The sequence below is a fragment of the Motacilla alba genome, chromosome 4 (assembly GCF_015832195.1).
Source record: "Motacilla alba alba isolate MOTALB_02 chromosome 4, Motacilla_alba_V1.0_pri, whole genome shotgun sequence".
Taxonomy (NCBI): domain Eukaryota; kingdom Metazoa; phylum Chordata; class Aves; order Passeriformes; family Motacillidae; genus Motacilla; species Motacilla alba.
This window is the reverse complement of record NC_052019.1, coordinates 54,515,206-54,531,116: the sequence shown is the minus strand read 5'-3', so window position 1 is coordinate 54,531,116 and position 15,911 is coordinate 54,515,206. Positions and strand designations below refer to the sequence as shown.

At 43.0% G+C, this 15,911-nt stretch overlaps 1 protein-coding gene across 27 annotated transcripts in view; it reads left to right on the top strand.

Annotated features, from left to right (window-relative positions):
• ADGRL3 (adhesion G protein-coupled receptor L3) overlaps positions 1–15,911 on the top strand; it is a 492,252-nt gene that overhangs the window by 48,979 nt on the left and 427,362 nt on the right. Inside the window, exon 1 of one of the 27 annotated variants that reach the window (XM_038134626.1) lies at positions 5,499–7,770. The exons of 24 other annotated variants lie outside the window; for them this stretch is intronic. The gene's annotated coding sequence lies outside the window, so the exon portion shown is untranslated. Of the gene's footprint in view, positions 1–5,498; positions 7,771–7,806; positions 8,107–8,212; positions 8,264–15,911 lie in introns of those variants that run through there. 2 more of the 27 variants (XM_038134627.1, XM_038134628.1) reach the window with 2 other exon arrangements.

Below are 15,911 nucleotides of genomic sequence, written 5' to 3'. Positions count from 1 at the left end.
TGCTCCAAACCTCAAAATGTGTTGTGCAACCAGCATAATAAAATGGTGATTGGGCCGTAGGAAAGGTGCTGTGTCTCCCAGGGGGAAAATTGCTCCTTCTTACTCATTTAGCCTGTGGCTGCTCTAAAGGAGATGCAGTCACAGAGTACTGAAGTTGAATTATGCACAGCCCCCACTTAGGCGACTCTCCATCTTTATTAAATTGAATGGAATATCTTCTACATGAAATGTGGAGGGAGGAGAGGGAAAGTGTCTAGAGATGCAAGGGGAATGGAGCTAGAAAGGAGCAGGGGGCTTGGGGAGTAGGACTCCCAACACAAAGAAGTGCAGTAGAATCTACTGTTTTCATCAGGGAGCAGAGCTTATTTTGTTGTTGTTTTTTATCTTGCTGTAAAATTTGAGAAGAGAGAGTGGGAAACCAGTGAGAGATTCCTTTTTTAGTACTCCTGAAGACTACTGGGAGAGTTCAAATTTACAACACAAAATTTGATAGACTCCTATTGCATAAGGTAAAAATACCATCCTTAGATATCTTGGAGAAATAAAATATATGCCAGAGTATTCCTTCATGCTGAGCATCTCTTTCCCCCTCTGCCCTATGGGTACTGCTTGTGCACTGCAGTGCCAAGATCAACTGGAGCTTCATTTTGCCCAGATCTTTCACATCTTCCTGTGGAGCTCCAGCAAAGTAAATTCGTAAGTTTTTTTGAGTTTTTTTTTCCTTTTTTTTTTTTTTTTCCTTTTTTTGTCGCCAGACAAGTGGTGCTTGTGCTTTGGCAAGAGTAAATAAGAAGTGACATGGTCGGCAGGAGTGGCTCTGAATTGGCCCTTGTCTCCCATTGTGTCCTTTGCCAATTAAAGGTCATGCACAGGGCACAGCAGTGGGGACACAGGAGCTAAGCCTATTGTCCACACATTAATGTTCACTGAGATCAGAAGCAGCTGCAAAATTCGGGGGCTAAACCCAGTTTTTGTAGGTTGGCAGGGTGGTGCTGGGAAAAGAGGCACTTGAGCATTCCTGCCCAAGGGTGCACTGCTGTCACCAGCACCCAACTCTGCTTGATTTTTCCCCAAGCTGCTGCTAGCTCTGTTACCTTCCTCTATGTCTCGTTGGTGGGATGCTCTTTGGGACAGGCGCTCAAGCTTCTTGTTGGTGTCCCTGTGCAGATGGGATGCTGAAGGTGCTGACATGGTAAGAGCCAGACCCACTTCCCAAGAGCATGTGGCTCCACTGCTTTCTTCCTATGCAGCATTTCTTTGGTGGATGTCAGGGCTTTGAAGGCAGTCATGGTTTGACGGTTGTGACACTCTGAATGGATGACCTGTTAGGGTCTCTGGTTTTGATGTGGGAGAACCAAGTGGAGAGATATTTTTGCTTCAGCATGACGAAATTTCTGCTGCATTTTGGTAAATGGCAAGAGCTTAAAAGGGTGGCGTGGAGCAAGTGATGCCCAGTGCAAAAACCAGTAATAAATGGAGAATTTTGAGCTGGGAGGACCAGCTCTGTTTGGGGGCATCTTCTCCCATGTTTTAGTGACTTTCTGTCAGGTTCTTGTATTTTCAGTACTTCTGGTGTCCTTAGTTACCATTCTGGCAATTTTAGAAAGCAAATAGTGAAAACTTCGTTTCTCCACTGCCTTTTTGGAGGCTTAATATATTACGAGAGTGGAAATGAGCAGCTAAAATACAGTCACTGCCACACCATATATCTTTGTCCATAAATTACCATTGGTGAGGGCAAAAGGCTGAAGTGGGGTGGACAGGGAAGGATAATAGGTCTGGGACTGGAATTAGGAGTTTTCTTAAACAAAATGTGTCAGAGATCAGACAGCTCCAGAAGCTGAACTGGGTAGCACTGCAGACCTTTTGGCCTTGGTACAGTGAAAGCCAAGGGAGAGAGAAACTCAAGGCAAGAACTGAAGACATCATGTCTGGTCACTCTGACCCTCTGATGCCGACTGCTTTGACGAAGGAAGATGCAACAAGGACTTCACTGGCAAAAGATAACAAAAGACATTACTAGTATAAGAAGAATAATAATCAGAAAATTGTGTTTCTGAAGGGGACCAGGACAAAGGAGTCAGAGTGGAAAATTTTGTACTAATGTAGTGGCCTATACATACTGGTAAACTGTGTAATAAACAGGCTTTGCTTTGCTGGCATAAGCGGAGTCCATGTCAGTCAATCCTCAAAAGAATGCAATTAGATAGCAGGCTTCCCTTTGAGCTTACAGGATGGGTTAACTCTGGCTGTGCTGCTTCCATGGGTTAGTGCCAGGCTCAGGTGTGATCATTTGAATTTGTGGCTGAGACAGAAGAAGTAATGGTGTAAATGTGCCAAGGCAGCAGGATTAATAACAGGTGTTAAACAGTATTTCAGGACATGTCACTACTCAGAAAACATACATCTCCAGCCTCTTCAGCCCTGCATTGTTTTGTAGGGGCTTTATTTCATGTTGGGCATGACAATTTGATAGTGGATTTTCTTCACCTTATGTTCTCTAGGCAGCTTCTCAATGTGGCTGTCATATCTTGTTATCTTTTTTACCATGAATCACGTGGTTTAATTATTTTTTTAATTCTGGTGCAGCTTCTGGAATTGGAATATTTAGTACTGATTTCACCATTCATTAAAAAAAATAATTTTCAGCAGTTATATTTAGCACCCAGTGTCAGCAAAGGTGCACTGAATTCTTTAGAAAGATATGCTGATGAATCCCTCTTGTTCTCTGAGTACTGCCCAGCGGACTGAAGGAGGCCGAGAGCTGAAGATGCTCTTCAGCTGTGGGTTTCTGCTCCATTTTTATTGTTGTCTAATCAGTGTTTCCTTGGAGAGACAGGATGAGCTGATGAGGCACCTGTAAAAATTAATGTCGGGGCTACTTTTTCTTCCAGATCTGAGTAGCATCCCAAGGTGAAAGCCTGGTTCCTTTGAAAGGATTGCCAAATTCACATCGACTGGAGGCAGTCAGTGTAGCACAAGCAGGTTTTATTGCACTGCTTGCAGCTACAGCATTATAGCAATTGGCAAAAGAGACACCCCAGGTACTATTGACTTTGGCTGCTGCAGTAGGAAGTGCATGATTTAATAAAATGAATGCCTAAATGCAAGGAAAGATAACCAGTGTAATCATCCCATGCAGGAGTCCTTGATGTTATCCCTATAAGTGTGTGTCATGGCAGGGTTTTGGTGGAGCTCATCCAGCAGGCAGTGGAGCCTGCAGGAGGTCAGACCCTTGCCAGCCTCTCAGCTGATGGTCCCAAGCATTAAGCAGAGGGAGAAGAGCTGGATGTGTCCCTCAGTGGGTGTTGGTCCCTCCTCCCCTTGCCCAGGAGTGCCGTCCTTCTGATTTATGGTGCCTGCCTTTGGTTTCAGCATCAGCATTGCTCGTGTCTGCTGTCTTAATTTCTCATGCCTGACAACCTTCACGGGTGAGCTGGCTTTCCACTCCTTGATCCAGAACACTTCTCAGTTTATTGCTCACACAACAGAGTCTTTTAATTGAATTTATATTTGTTTGGATAGCACTTGTCAGTGTGGCATGAATCTTCATCAGGTTCAATTGTCTTTCACCGAGCTCCTATGTAATCCCCACAGTAAGTGCTCCAAAACTGGAATGCTTCTTCCCCCTTGAGGGGGAAAGAAGGTGCTTTGGAGCATGACTGTCTTTTTCCTTTGCCCATCCAGTGCCTTGCACCATCAAGCTCTTGTCCCATACTGGAGACCATTAATAAGGTTGTGATGCTTGGTTGTTGAAGGGGTTTTTTTTTGGTTTTTTTTGGGGGGGCTTTTTTTTGTTTGTTTGTTTGGTGGTTTTTTTTTTTTTTTTTTTTTTGGATTGAATATTTATTTAAAGTAATTCTAACTGCACTTATTTTTAATACTGGTTAAGAAGTACAGTACTTTTAATACTGGTGAAGAGATGTACCAAGGCATCATGCTGGAAACCCTGAGAGGAACAGAGTTGTCAGATGCTTCCCCTTTGCACACTGGAGGACCAAAGTCTCCTGTGGAATAAGCGGCTCCCCTTTTGCGGAGTCTGGGTTGAAAGACCCTAAGACCTTGAGAATTACTGACACAGGAAACATGGTAGCAGTACTGGAAAAAGGATAAAAGAAACAGTACCGTAGTAATTCGGTTAACAATATGTTCACAGAATGCATTCATAACTCTTCCTACTTGGGGACACAATTTGCTTGCTGTATTATGCCAGTAGAGATAACCCCTAATTCCTTTCGTATCCTGTTTTGGAATCATTTTGTTAAACAAAGGCCTTTGAGTCCTCCTTTGTTGCTGAGAACAAATGGTGAGATTTTGGGGACTGTAGCTACTTTTGTTATTCACAAATTCCAGAGCCTTTCAAAATTCTTCATCATTCACATTCTGGGCTTCACCACACAATCATTCATTATGTCAGCAGCTGCCCGGGGAGTCTCACTTCAGCTCATTCAGCCAAATAATAAGCGCTGGGACAACTGCTTCTGCATTAAAATAATAATAAAATAATAAATAGAGATTCTTGCATGTGAAGAACAATGTTGCTATCTTCTGCTTTTTGACACATCGCTGTGTTGAAATCAGTGATTGGTTTTGCTCAGCGTCTGTTTTGGAATGAAGCTGGCGATTCGGGAAACTATGTTTTTGATGCAACCAAACACTTTGATTCTGCCCAATTTTTGGTGCTTTTAAAATATGTTTTGTTTCTCAGTTACCTCTTCTGTATTCCATTCATTTGACAGGAAGATTTGGGATGCTCACCTGCCATGCCTTTGCAGGTGTATTAGCATATATGTGTATAGCTGTGGAGATAACACAGCTCAGCAAGCACGAAGTGGTTATTTGTGGTGTGGAAGCAGGATTGCAAATGAGTGACCAGCAGAGTGAATGTGTATCTTTCAGTGCAACTGTTTTGTTTTTTTCGAGTGAATGCATCCGAGAACCTAATAATAATATTAGTGTGAGGCTTCATTCTTTCTCTTTCGTTAGGATAAGGAATGTAATTTTGAGAGTGAGGCAGGATTATTCCTTCCGTCTCCTGTGCAAACAGGGCGCTAGCTGGCTTCCCGTGCAGTATGCAAATATCAGCATCCCATCGTGCAAGGTATCTGTGCTGCAATCTGCCTGGTAGCAGACTAATCCAGGATGGCTTTATCCAGATGTCACTCTGTCCCGAAATCTGAAGTGATACACCCTGCCTGTGCCGTTGCCTCATTCATCTAAGTGAAATTTGCATGCTGATTCAGCTGAGCAAAGGGAAGCCGTCTTATGGCTTTTCAGGGATATAAAGCTTTCCATACATCAGACAGGCTGTGCATGATGTTGCCACCTTTTGCTGAACTCTTCCCACCTACACAGATAGTACCACATGCAACTGAAACCCAGTGATGATTGTGTGGAAGCAGTTCTGTCTGTTAGAGGAAGTAATTTGGATGTTTATGGGAGATAGGTAGAAAAAAAATTAACTAGTTCATTTTTATGACTTTTTTTAAAAAAAATATTTATGGAAGTGAGCAAATGTTCCCAAAGGCTGGTGTTAGCCAATTGTAAGACAGGGTCTAGAAAGGTTTGGTAAAGATTTTCTCTCTGAGCATGAATACACTGTCTGGACCCAGGTTTTTTGTCCCATCCAGCTGGCCTCACTCATTTTCCTACATACACTGGGCAACAAAAAAGAGAAAGAGAGAAGAAAAGCATTTAAATTGTATTTGTAGCTGTTATTCTTTTTGGTGAAGGATAAGAGCTTGTATTTCCAAACGACATAATTTGTTTTCAGATATTAGTCCAGCAACAGGAGCTCCTTATACCCTGCCACCTCCTCTGTGCCTTGGAGGTGAGGGTGTTGCTTTTCCAGTGTAGAGCTGAGCTTTGATCTGCACCGTCTCCACTCTTGCTCACCTCGACTGTGCTGTGGCCACTCCATATTTATGGTCAAGCACTTCTTTGTCTATTTCTTTTTTTTCCTGTTTTTTCCTGTTTCTTTGGAGGTTTTTGGTTTGCGTTTTTTTTTTTTTTTCTTTTGAGTAATGGAAAATGTCCTCAGCTGTTGTACCTTTAGTGAAGAGACTGTTTTCTTTTCTCCTTGAAGAGCTGGTAGCTCAGGTGACCCCCCCCCTCTTAGCTGGGTGTTCTGTGGCAACTCAGCTGGCAGTCACCTCCTTTTTTTGGAGGTGGTGTTGATCTGAGCTTCCCAACCTCTTGTGCAACTCTAAACTTAAACAACAGGCCTTGTGAGCCACATTCCTATCTTGACATGTAGCAAAGTGCCTTATCCTCCCTCCTTCCACACCCCTTACACCCCAGTTTGGCTCCCAGCCTTATTCCTTCCATTTCTACACCTCCCTGCTTCAATCTCTGCAGAGGATGCTCAGCCTACGCTTTCACATAGCTGAAGCGTCTCAAAAGGGCACGGTTTTGATGACTTTCAGGTGGCCTGGGCCCCAGCCTCCATGTCCAGCAGCCTCAGCCTGATTATTTGTAAATTAGTTCTTAGTCACTCCCTGGCTACTCTGCCTCTTACTCATTTCTCCACCCGATCTTAACTTTTAGAATGTTTTTCTACTTTGTGTTCACACAGTGAGGTTGGAAATGCCCTTTTTTCCCCCTGATGCCAGGAAGAGAGTCAGAGAGGTGGTGTGAGTGATGGCTCTTCATGGGTGAAGTCAGTGCTGGGCTTCACCAGTGGAGAGAGGCAAAGGGCTCTTCTAGCAAGTCTTTCAGGTAGCATTTGTGAACCTATATAAAATATCCCCTCCTATCTTCCCCAGAATACCCAAGGCAGATTGTAAAGTGAGATGGGCTGCAGTCTTCATGGCCAAATCTGAATGTGTCTTGCGCTACAGCTAAATATGCTCAATAAAGAAGGACATTAAAAAGAAACAGAGGCAGTAGATTCTGATGGGGAAGGTTCCTTTGCAGAATTTGAGTGGCTGGAAAGCTGCCTGGGAGAAAAGAACCTGGGATGCTGGGAGACAGCAGCTGAACATGAGCCAGTGTGTGCCCAGGTGGTGAAGAAGGCCGTGGGAATGTATCAGCAACAGTGTGGTGAGCAGGACCAGGGCTGGGATTGTCTGTCTGTACTTGGCAATGGAGAGGCTGCACCTTGAGTGCTGCGTCCAGCTCTGGGGCCTTCCCTACAGGAAAGACACTGAGGTGCTGGACCATGTCCAAAGAAGGGCAGTGGGACTGGGAAAGGGTCTGGAGCATGACTCTAATGAGGAGCAGCTGAGGGAGCTGGGAGTGTTTAGACTGGAGGAGACCGAGGGGGATCTTATTGCTCTCTAAAATTACTTGAAAGGAGGTTTTATAAAGGTAGGGGTCTGTCTTTTCTCCCAGGTAACATGTGACAGGACAAGAGGAAATGGCCAGAGGAGGTTTAGATTGTGCATCAGGAAAAAATTGTTCCCTGAGAGGGTGTTCATTCATTGGAATGGGCTGCCAAGGGAATCGGAGGAATCTACATCACTGTAAGGAGTTTAAAAACTGTGTTTATGTGGCACTGAGGGACATGGTTTAGTGGTGACTGTGGAGGTTCTAGGTTAATGATTGGACTTCTCTGCATTTTAGAGAGCTTTTCCATCCTTAATAATTCTATGATTTCCCACTCTTCTTTTTTTTTGTCCTAGGTTTACTATCAGCTTGCTAAAAATCTGAAGTGATGCCTGTCTGTGCCATAGCTTCCTAGACCTTACCCAGCACCCTGGTGCAGTTTCAGAGCTCGGTCAGCAGGGCAGAGCCTTGTGTGTACGCTGTCTGCAGAGTCTGCATGCTGAGGTGTGTTCCATCTCCCTTTTCAAAGTCGGGAATGCAGCTTGGACGTGAAGGGTGAGGCCTGATCCCCTTCGTCTGCTTTACTCAGTTTAGCTGCTGGGGCCCTCTTTGCAAAATTAAACACAAGTCTGAGAAGAAACATAATTGCATCTTTATGCAATAGCTACACAAGTTATGCAGAGGCTGTGAGGACAAGCATCATTTCTGCTGGCCTGCCCTCTTGGCAAGCACTTTGCTTTTTGTACATGCTTTTGGACACTTCTGTCTGGGTCGAGATGAATCACTCCCTGAATTCCCCTGACTATTTACTCAATCTCTGCTGCCTATAAAAGGAGCCTGGTGAGTATTTAGGCTGCTGATGGCTCCATTTTTGCCACCAGCCTTTGAGCAGCTGAATCTTTTGTTTAAGACTCATTAGCCTGGAAACTGCTGGGAAATGATGGTCTGGATGCCCGGAACCCCTGCAGCTGTGCCACCCCAGGAGGGGGAGAGGCAGGTAGGCATGGGGGCTGCAGCCTCTCCCTTCTCTCCAGCATTTAACTGTGCCCAATGGGAAGCTCCTCCTGAAGCCTCTACCCTAACATTTGGTTTCCCTTGGGCAAACCTACCTATCCATCAGGGAAGGTCAGTTAAGTAGGATTCTCCATTCACCCTGTAAGGGTCCCTGCTGTGGCATTCTGAGTAGTTCTTGGTCCTTGAGGGGGTCTGGGGCTACAAAGATGTATTGTGTCAGGCTGGCAAAGTATCAAGTTGCAACAACTTTCCCATGAATTAAACTTACTATGTGTGGGAGCAAGTAGCTTATCTTCCAGTCTCATTACTAAAATGGATACGCCATAAGCATTCCAGAAATACAGTCTTTTAAGATATATAAAGAAGGCTGTGTAAAAATCCATATCTGTTGAGTTGCAGTGTGATGCAACAGCAATGCTTTCAATTCCAGCAAGCTGGGAGCTGCTGGAGAAATGGTTGAACATGGGGCAGGGTGGCAAGGAGCTGTTGGCAGCACATTCTCTGGGTTTCCTGCACTCCAGCATCCCTTTTCCCTGACAAAGGCAGCAGCTGTTGCTGCTGTACACAGATGTGGCGTAGTCCTCCAGGAAGGGAAGAGCTGCCATTCTTGTCTTAGGAGCAGCTGCTCTTAAATAGTTATTTTCCTCTATGATTTCTCCCAGCTCTGAGTCTCACTGATATCTCTTCATATGGTGCCTGCCTCCTCCAGCTCTCAGAGTACTTCTTGCATGTCAGGGAGGCATTTCCACTTTCTTCTCCTTTTGAAGAGGTGAGAGCTGAAGGCCTTGCTTCTATTTTTTGGAAGCCTCTCTGCAGTGTTTCCACATTAATTTGTCTGTAGTGTGCTTGGTGACCAATCAAACCGGGTATCCTCCTCTGAACAGCCCCTCCAAACTCAAACTCTGACGTCTCTAGATCTCCTGTATCTGATCCATTTTGATTATCGTGGTCCATGAGTTTTCATGTTATTTAGCGAAAATTCCTTTCAGTCTTGTATTTTGCACCTTACTTGCCCAAATTGCTTGTTTTTCCTGTTACCTGCCTTGCATCTAGATACCAGCAGAGTTAAGAAGTACCAGTTTGACTTTCTGACTTTTGCAATTTGTTCATAAGAACTTTGATCCTCTTTTTGCTTTCCTACATCTGCTTTTACACTGGATTTCTATGTGCCTTCCATGCCTCAGCCACGGCTGAGAAACTTCACCATAGTGTAGGTGTGGATTTTGCTTTCCCATATTTCTGCTTCTTTGCTCTTAGGAAATCCTTTTTCTCTAGCACAGCTGGTGGTCTTTGCTAGCTTGTTTCATTCAGGAAGGCAAGGCACACCTCTATTAGTATCTTTGCAAATCAGGCATCTTGGATATAATTTTCTTTTGACTGAGCACTGTTTTGAAAAACCACCTCCTGCACCATGATCTAGAAACTGCCTGGCAGGAGTTGTGCTTTCAGGTGGCAACCCCCTACTTTTGTGGGGCCTGCATCTTTGCTATGTTCACATTTTAATGCCTGAGCTCACTCTTTTTATCAATGTTTTTACAGGTACTGTACCTCACTCCACTATCCTTCACACATCCTTCTGCTGACCATAAGGTTATCTTTCCAGGTGGAAGATTTTTTTTCAGAGAGGAAGTAATTTTCTGGAGAAAAAGTCCATATTTTTTAAATAAGAGGTTTGGGGGAAGGACAGTTGTTTCACTTTCTCTAAAATGTCATCGTAGTCTTTTATTGTTTGCAGATTCACAAAATAGTGTAATGTGTGTAATGGTCTTTCAGTAATCAAGGAGTAAATGAGTCATTATTTGGCTTAATGTATTCCAAACACTAAAAAACCAGGTTTGCCTTTTTGCGTCATCCTGTAGCTCTGTTGGACTCCTGTGTAAGTTTAAGAGCCTGAAGAGATCAACCTTTTTCTTTTGCTGTCAACTATTTGCATTCAAGCACTTGTTTATTTTTTTTTAGCAAAGGACAAAACTGAGCTAAAACCTTGAGCAGACTTTTTTTCTTTGACCAGAGCGTATAAGGTTTGGCCATAAATCACCAGGAAGACATTTTAGTTCAACTTTCTGTCTCTGTTTTCCTCAACAGAGCACAATAATGGCGATTTTAGTTTTGTCAATACTTTTGGTTTGACCACATTCCTGCTGATTTGTTGATGGTCACTAGTGAGCTCAGAATGTCCTGACTCAGTGCTGGATGACCCTTTGCTGAGACCTGGCTCCTTAGACTGCTCTTAACCTGTTGGTTTGAATTGCTTCTAAAGCTGTGTGTGATGTCTGTGAGCTGCAGGTACCATGAAAAGATGTTGTGTGTCTGTTCTCAAAGACAAAAACCATTTCTGAAAATGGTCTGTGTGCATTTGGCCAAATGAGAAAATAGCACTGTGGTGGTGGTCTTAAATCAGGCTAACGAGAGAGGAAGTAAAATTTAAACATATAGATTTCAAAGGAGCAAACCCACCCCACTTTTGCAGTCTGGGGCACTTAACATCTTTCCATTTAACCTGCAGACCTTTGTGGCCATATTTATTTAATCTGCTGACATCCAGGGACGGATGTACTGACAGGGACTCTGTGATCTTAAGCTTTGCAATCAGTCCTGTCTCCTGCCCTGAAGAGGTGCTGGAGGCACATCCCCTCTCTTGCATTGTGGGGCTTTCTGGCGTCTCTCACACTGAGGAGAAGCTGCCATGTTTTGCCCTATCTGTGCCATCCCCTGCCTCTTGCCACATTGCTTGATGGTCTAGGTCTGATTTTTTCTCCCCCGATCACAGTGAAGTCACTTTAATGCTAGTGGAAGGCTCAGTCAGAGCTTAGCAGCCCCTGGTTTATCATCCATAATACTTAGAATAATGTGACAGCGAGGGCAAGGATGAGAGCCCTGGAAGAGCTGCTCAATCCAAGTGTGCAGCTGGGTCAGGGTGTGACCCCCGCTGTGCACAGCAGTATGTAGGACACACACCCTGGCTGTCAATAACCAAACTGGTTTTGTGTCCTGCCTTTAATAATAAATCTCTCTGAGGGGTGGTTGCCCCAAATGCTCCCTGTTGGCCTGCATTCCTAGTCAAGGCTATGTCTGGAATCATCCCCTACACTTTCAAGCTACTGGTAGTCCTTTTACTTCTGATTGCAGCATTAAGCTAGAGTGAAATAATTTTGCAAATCCTGTGTATCACCACCAACACATTTTTAGTATTACCAGGCAAGGTGTATTTTCAGTTGTGATAAGCTTTCTAAATGCAAACAAAGCAAGCAAATTCCTCCTTTCAGCTGTAACAGTATTTTTATTTGTGTGACTTTGTGTATGTCAGGAGAAATAGAGTTTCCTTTTCTTCTACTTACACCACTTAGTGCAAAAAAGATGGGAGTACGTAGGGTAGTTTAATGCAGATGTCAAAACCTACTATAGAGGAGTAAAGTGGTCACAAAAGAACAAAATATGAGGTCTTTGTAAAAAGAAGGAGAGCCCAAGCAGCAGTGTGTTTGAAAGGAAACCTGCACAGGATAAATTCCTCGGTATAAATCCTTTCTAAGTTACTATTCTTGCAGTTAGTGGCTTTGTTTAATATCAGATTGCCTTCATCTTGTGGGCTCCTGCAACTGGAGTTTATCAGGATTGAGTGACATGAAAGTGTTTGCATATTCAAAAATTAGTCTTTTTAAGACTTCCCAGTGGGACTTTTAACTATGCTTAGTCTGCTTATCCATTCAAATCCACCGCTAGCTACAGTGTTTTAAAATCATAACTGCATCTGAATTTCACCGTGAAATAAAATATTGTAAGTGAGGACACATGTTAGCAATCAACACAAGGTCTTTCAAATGAACCCTTGTGCTGCAGGACGGGAGGCTGTTTCCAGGGAAGTATTGACAGACCCTTGATCAGTTGAACCCCGGGGCACCGAAATCCATCAGTAGGCACAGAGGTTAACGCAGAACAGGTTTTGGAGGTGCTCAGTGCTCCTCAGCGATGAACCAGATTGTTTCTGTATCTCAGGCCAAGCTGGCTGAGCTTCATCAGGCTAGCTGTAAATCATGTCATGGGGAAGGTGCAGAGGTAACAGCCAGAAGAAGAATCTGCTTAAATTGTGTGTGTGGAGCAATCACAGCTTTTTCGCAATTTCCATGTGCCCCCGAGTGCTGACATTTTGACTGGCAGTAAATTCTTCATGTAGAAACAGAAGTTGTGTTGGATTGTTTGTCTTATCTCAGTTCTTTTCGTTTTCATGCAAGCTTTGGCCAATCTGTAGAATTGCTGATTGAATTTGTTCAATTAACAGAGACTTTGATGTTACAGAAACCAAAATTTTTATTTTTAAAATGTATTGCCGGGTAGCTAAAATGGCCAACTGTGGATGAACTTCAGAAGATAAGAAACTATTAAAGTTGAATGGCATGGCTGCGATTTTCCAGCAGACTGGAGATCTTGTGGGTCACACTTGTTAGATGTTCAACTTACTTTTTTTTTTCTTTAATATAAGATTTTATTTTAAAGGGCAAATGTGCAGCATTTAAAAAAAGTATTCTGATGGCAAATTGTTGTGCGCACTGAAAGTAGTTGTTTTTGAAACAAACAAGTAGATGACTAAAGATGCTTGTTATGGTAAGGAGGAGTAGAAAAATCCAAATATTTGGTACATTGCAATACAAGGAGGAAGCCCTTGGAAAAGTGCTACACCACACAAAGCTCTGCAGAATAGAGGAGCTGAAAATAAAGGCACAGGAATATCTTCTGGAAAAGCTGGTGTAGTTGGCTGAGGTTAGAAAAGTGCAAACACATCCTCTGTTATTTGTGAGGGCAGAGGGCAACTTGTAAAAAGAGCAGGTAAATTTCTCATTTAATATTTTAATGAATTCTGTGATTTGTTAAGCCCTAGGCCATGTTTATATATATATATATACACATATATATATATTAAATTGACTTTTTTTTCCTAAGTTGCTGTGAAATTCCTTAATTCATTTCGCATGCCTTGGCCACTGCAACAGCAGAGTAATAAGAAAGGTCTCTGATCCTGGTGTGTGCACATTATACTCTACTGTATAGCAGCCTGCATTTCCTAGCAGTACTCTTATCTTCTTCTCCTTTAAGCAATACAATTTAACTTTGCAGGCCCTGTCATCCAGCAGTAATTTTCTGTCACTGCAGGATACCAATCCCCTGTTTGCAGCTCAGATGCATTTTAGCACTTCACCCTGTTAGAACACATCATTGTTTGAGGGCTTATGTAGATGAGGGATCTGTAAGCTGAATCTCTTAAAACTGAATTCACTGTCTTGTTTCAAACATTCAGCACTATTTTTTACCCTAGTTACTTCATTTTGGTCCTTGACTTACATTTGCTTTTTGACAGATTGAAGAATAGGCAAAAGGAAAAACGACCCAAAACCATTATCTGACATTTCCCTATTTTTAATTCCTGTTGGTAGTTCTTGTCCTATAGCTGGGTGTGCATGGGATCATTTAATATAGTTTTCCCTAGACCACTGTTATGTTTCTTTACCCATTCATGACCAAATTAGGTTTGATTTTATGTTTAACTTATTAAGACTAAGGGGAATAAGGCTGTAGAAAACACAAAAAAGACTCCAGAACAGTTAAAGGTTAAAAAAAAAAAAAAGGTAGTTCTGCAAATAGGAGGACTTAATTGGCTTAAAATGAGAGAGTAAAGAGAAACAGTTGGATCTTATGCAGAACATTTAAATGCTCCATGTGTATAAGCTCCTGCTTTTTGTGTGTGGATGTGGGAAGTCAACTCAGTAGAGCTGCTGACTTATGAAGGATTGGAATTTAACCTGCTCTAGCTGGGAGTTTCTCTTGGTTTTTTATTTTCTGTGTAAGGCTTGAGTGTAGACTGGTGGAGAAGTTTCGAAATTGGTCCTTCCTTGCTAGACCACAGCTTGTTACAACACAGTGGTATTCAATGACTTTGCAAGCAGTTTCGTGGCTGCTAAATTCACTTTTCCTGTGATTTGATGTGATTTTTAGATTGCCCATTTTCAAATTTCTGTTCCTTTTTAAAAGACACACTGTATTACTGTTCTTTGAGCCCTGTGGAAATATTAAAATAGGCTCCATAAATAATAGACGAGTAAAAAAAAAATCTTTGTTAAAAAGAGTCAAGAATTCCTGATCTCTACAAGATTAAGCTCTCTGCCCTTGCACACTTGAAAAAAAACCACCCTAAGATACTGTAACTTTTCAGTGCAAACAGACCAAGTCCCACACTTGTTCCTGATTCTCAGTTTCTCCCCCTGCAAGTAAAACACATGTTTGGTCCGGCTCAAAGTCCCCTGCTTCCAAACTGGCTTGTCAAATCTGCGTTTGCACAGACACTGCAAATTCTCCCATCCAGAAGGTGCCTGTGGAGATTTGGGAGCGCCTGTGCAAGGCTCCATGTCTGTGTTTGCCCCACTCCCTCTCTCCCTTCCCAGTGTCAGTGATGCTGAATCCCAGCATCATCCTGTATGCTGAGGAATGCAACCAGGCACTGGGGTCTGGGGAAGCAAGAGAGAAAACTACTTCTGGTGCAGATTTTCCTAAAGTGAAAGCTGTTTTCCTTAGGGCTGGTACTTGGCAGAGGGGTCTGTGCAGCTGTATGTCCTAAAATGGGCCCTGACCTTCTTTTCTTTGCCACAGAAATGGATCAAGCCCTGGTTCCTCTTTGAATGCTCTACAGAACTGGTGATCTTGTAATACACATGACAGTGAGCATAACTGGGAAAGGAATCCCATCTCAAGCACCTTTTTCTTTCTTTGACTATTTTTAGGATATATTGTATTTCTTTACCTCCTTGGTTTTTTTTTTTTTTTTTTTTCCTTAAAGGCGTGGAGGGCCAGAAGTGCCCAGCAGTGCTTGGCAGCATGGGGTTTTCAGGGAACATTGCATCACTAGGTATTCCCTGTTTACAAAGATCATTGTGGTGTTGGGTCAGAGCTGAAAGTTGTGGTTCCTGTCACAGGAACCTGGCACTGTGGTTCCTCTTCCTATTGGTAGAGGTGGAAAACATTGTACTGCTGGGGGCTGAGGGGCCTGTAGCAGGAAGGGTTGAAATTACCTGGCTCAGAGAATTTTGATTAAGGAGAGAAGGGATCAAAGGAAGAGCTGTTTGAGCAAGTTGTATTGTGGTTTTTTTTTAATGTGAAATCACATTGACTGAAATAAATTTGGGGTGGAGAAACCAAATGGTAATTTTAATGATGCAGCAAAAAGTTAATGATGAAACATAGTTCCTCGGGCTCCATTTCGTCATAGCCTGTATCTTTAAAACCACGGGCTTCAGGGGGCAGAGGTTGTAGCATCTGTCTGTTCAGGCTTTTATTTGACATGGTTGGGTAAGCTATTGAATCCTTACTCCCCGCCTTTAGCTTAGTTGTGTACTATATGTTCTCCACAATACCTCAAGCTGAAAATTGATCTCTGGTCAATACTGTGTGATGATTCGAACCACTCCTGTAATCAGCACCGCTTGCTGAATGAAATTCGTTGTGGGAGGCCTGATTATTGTCTCCACCAAGACTAACCCTACTGAAAGGGCTATCAGACTGTCTGAATTTGGACACTTTGGACAACTGCCATCAGGAGTTATCTGTGCTTCCAGAAAGGGCTAAATTGAGCAGAGATGAAGTGCTGG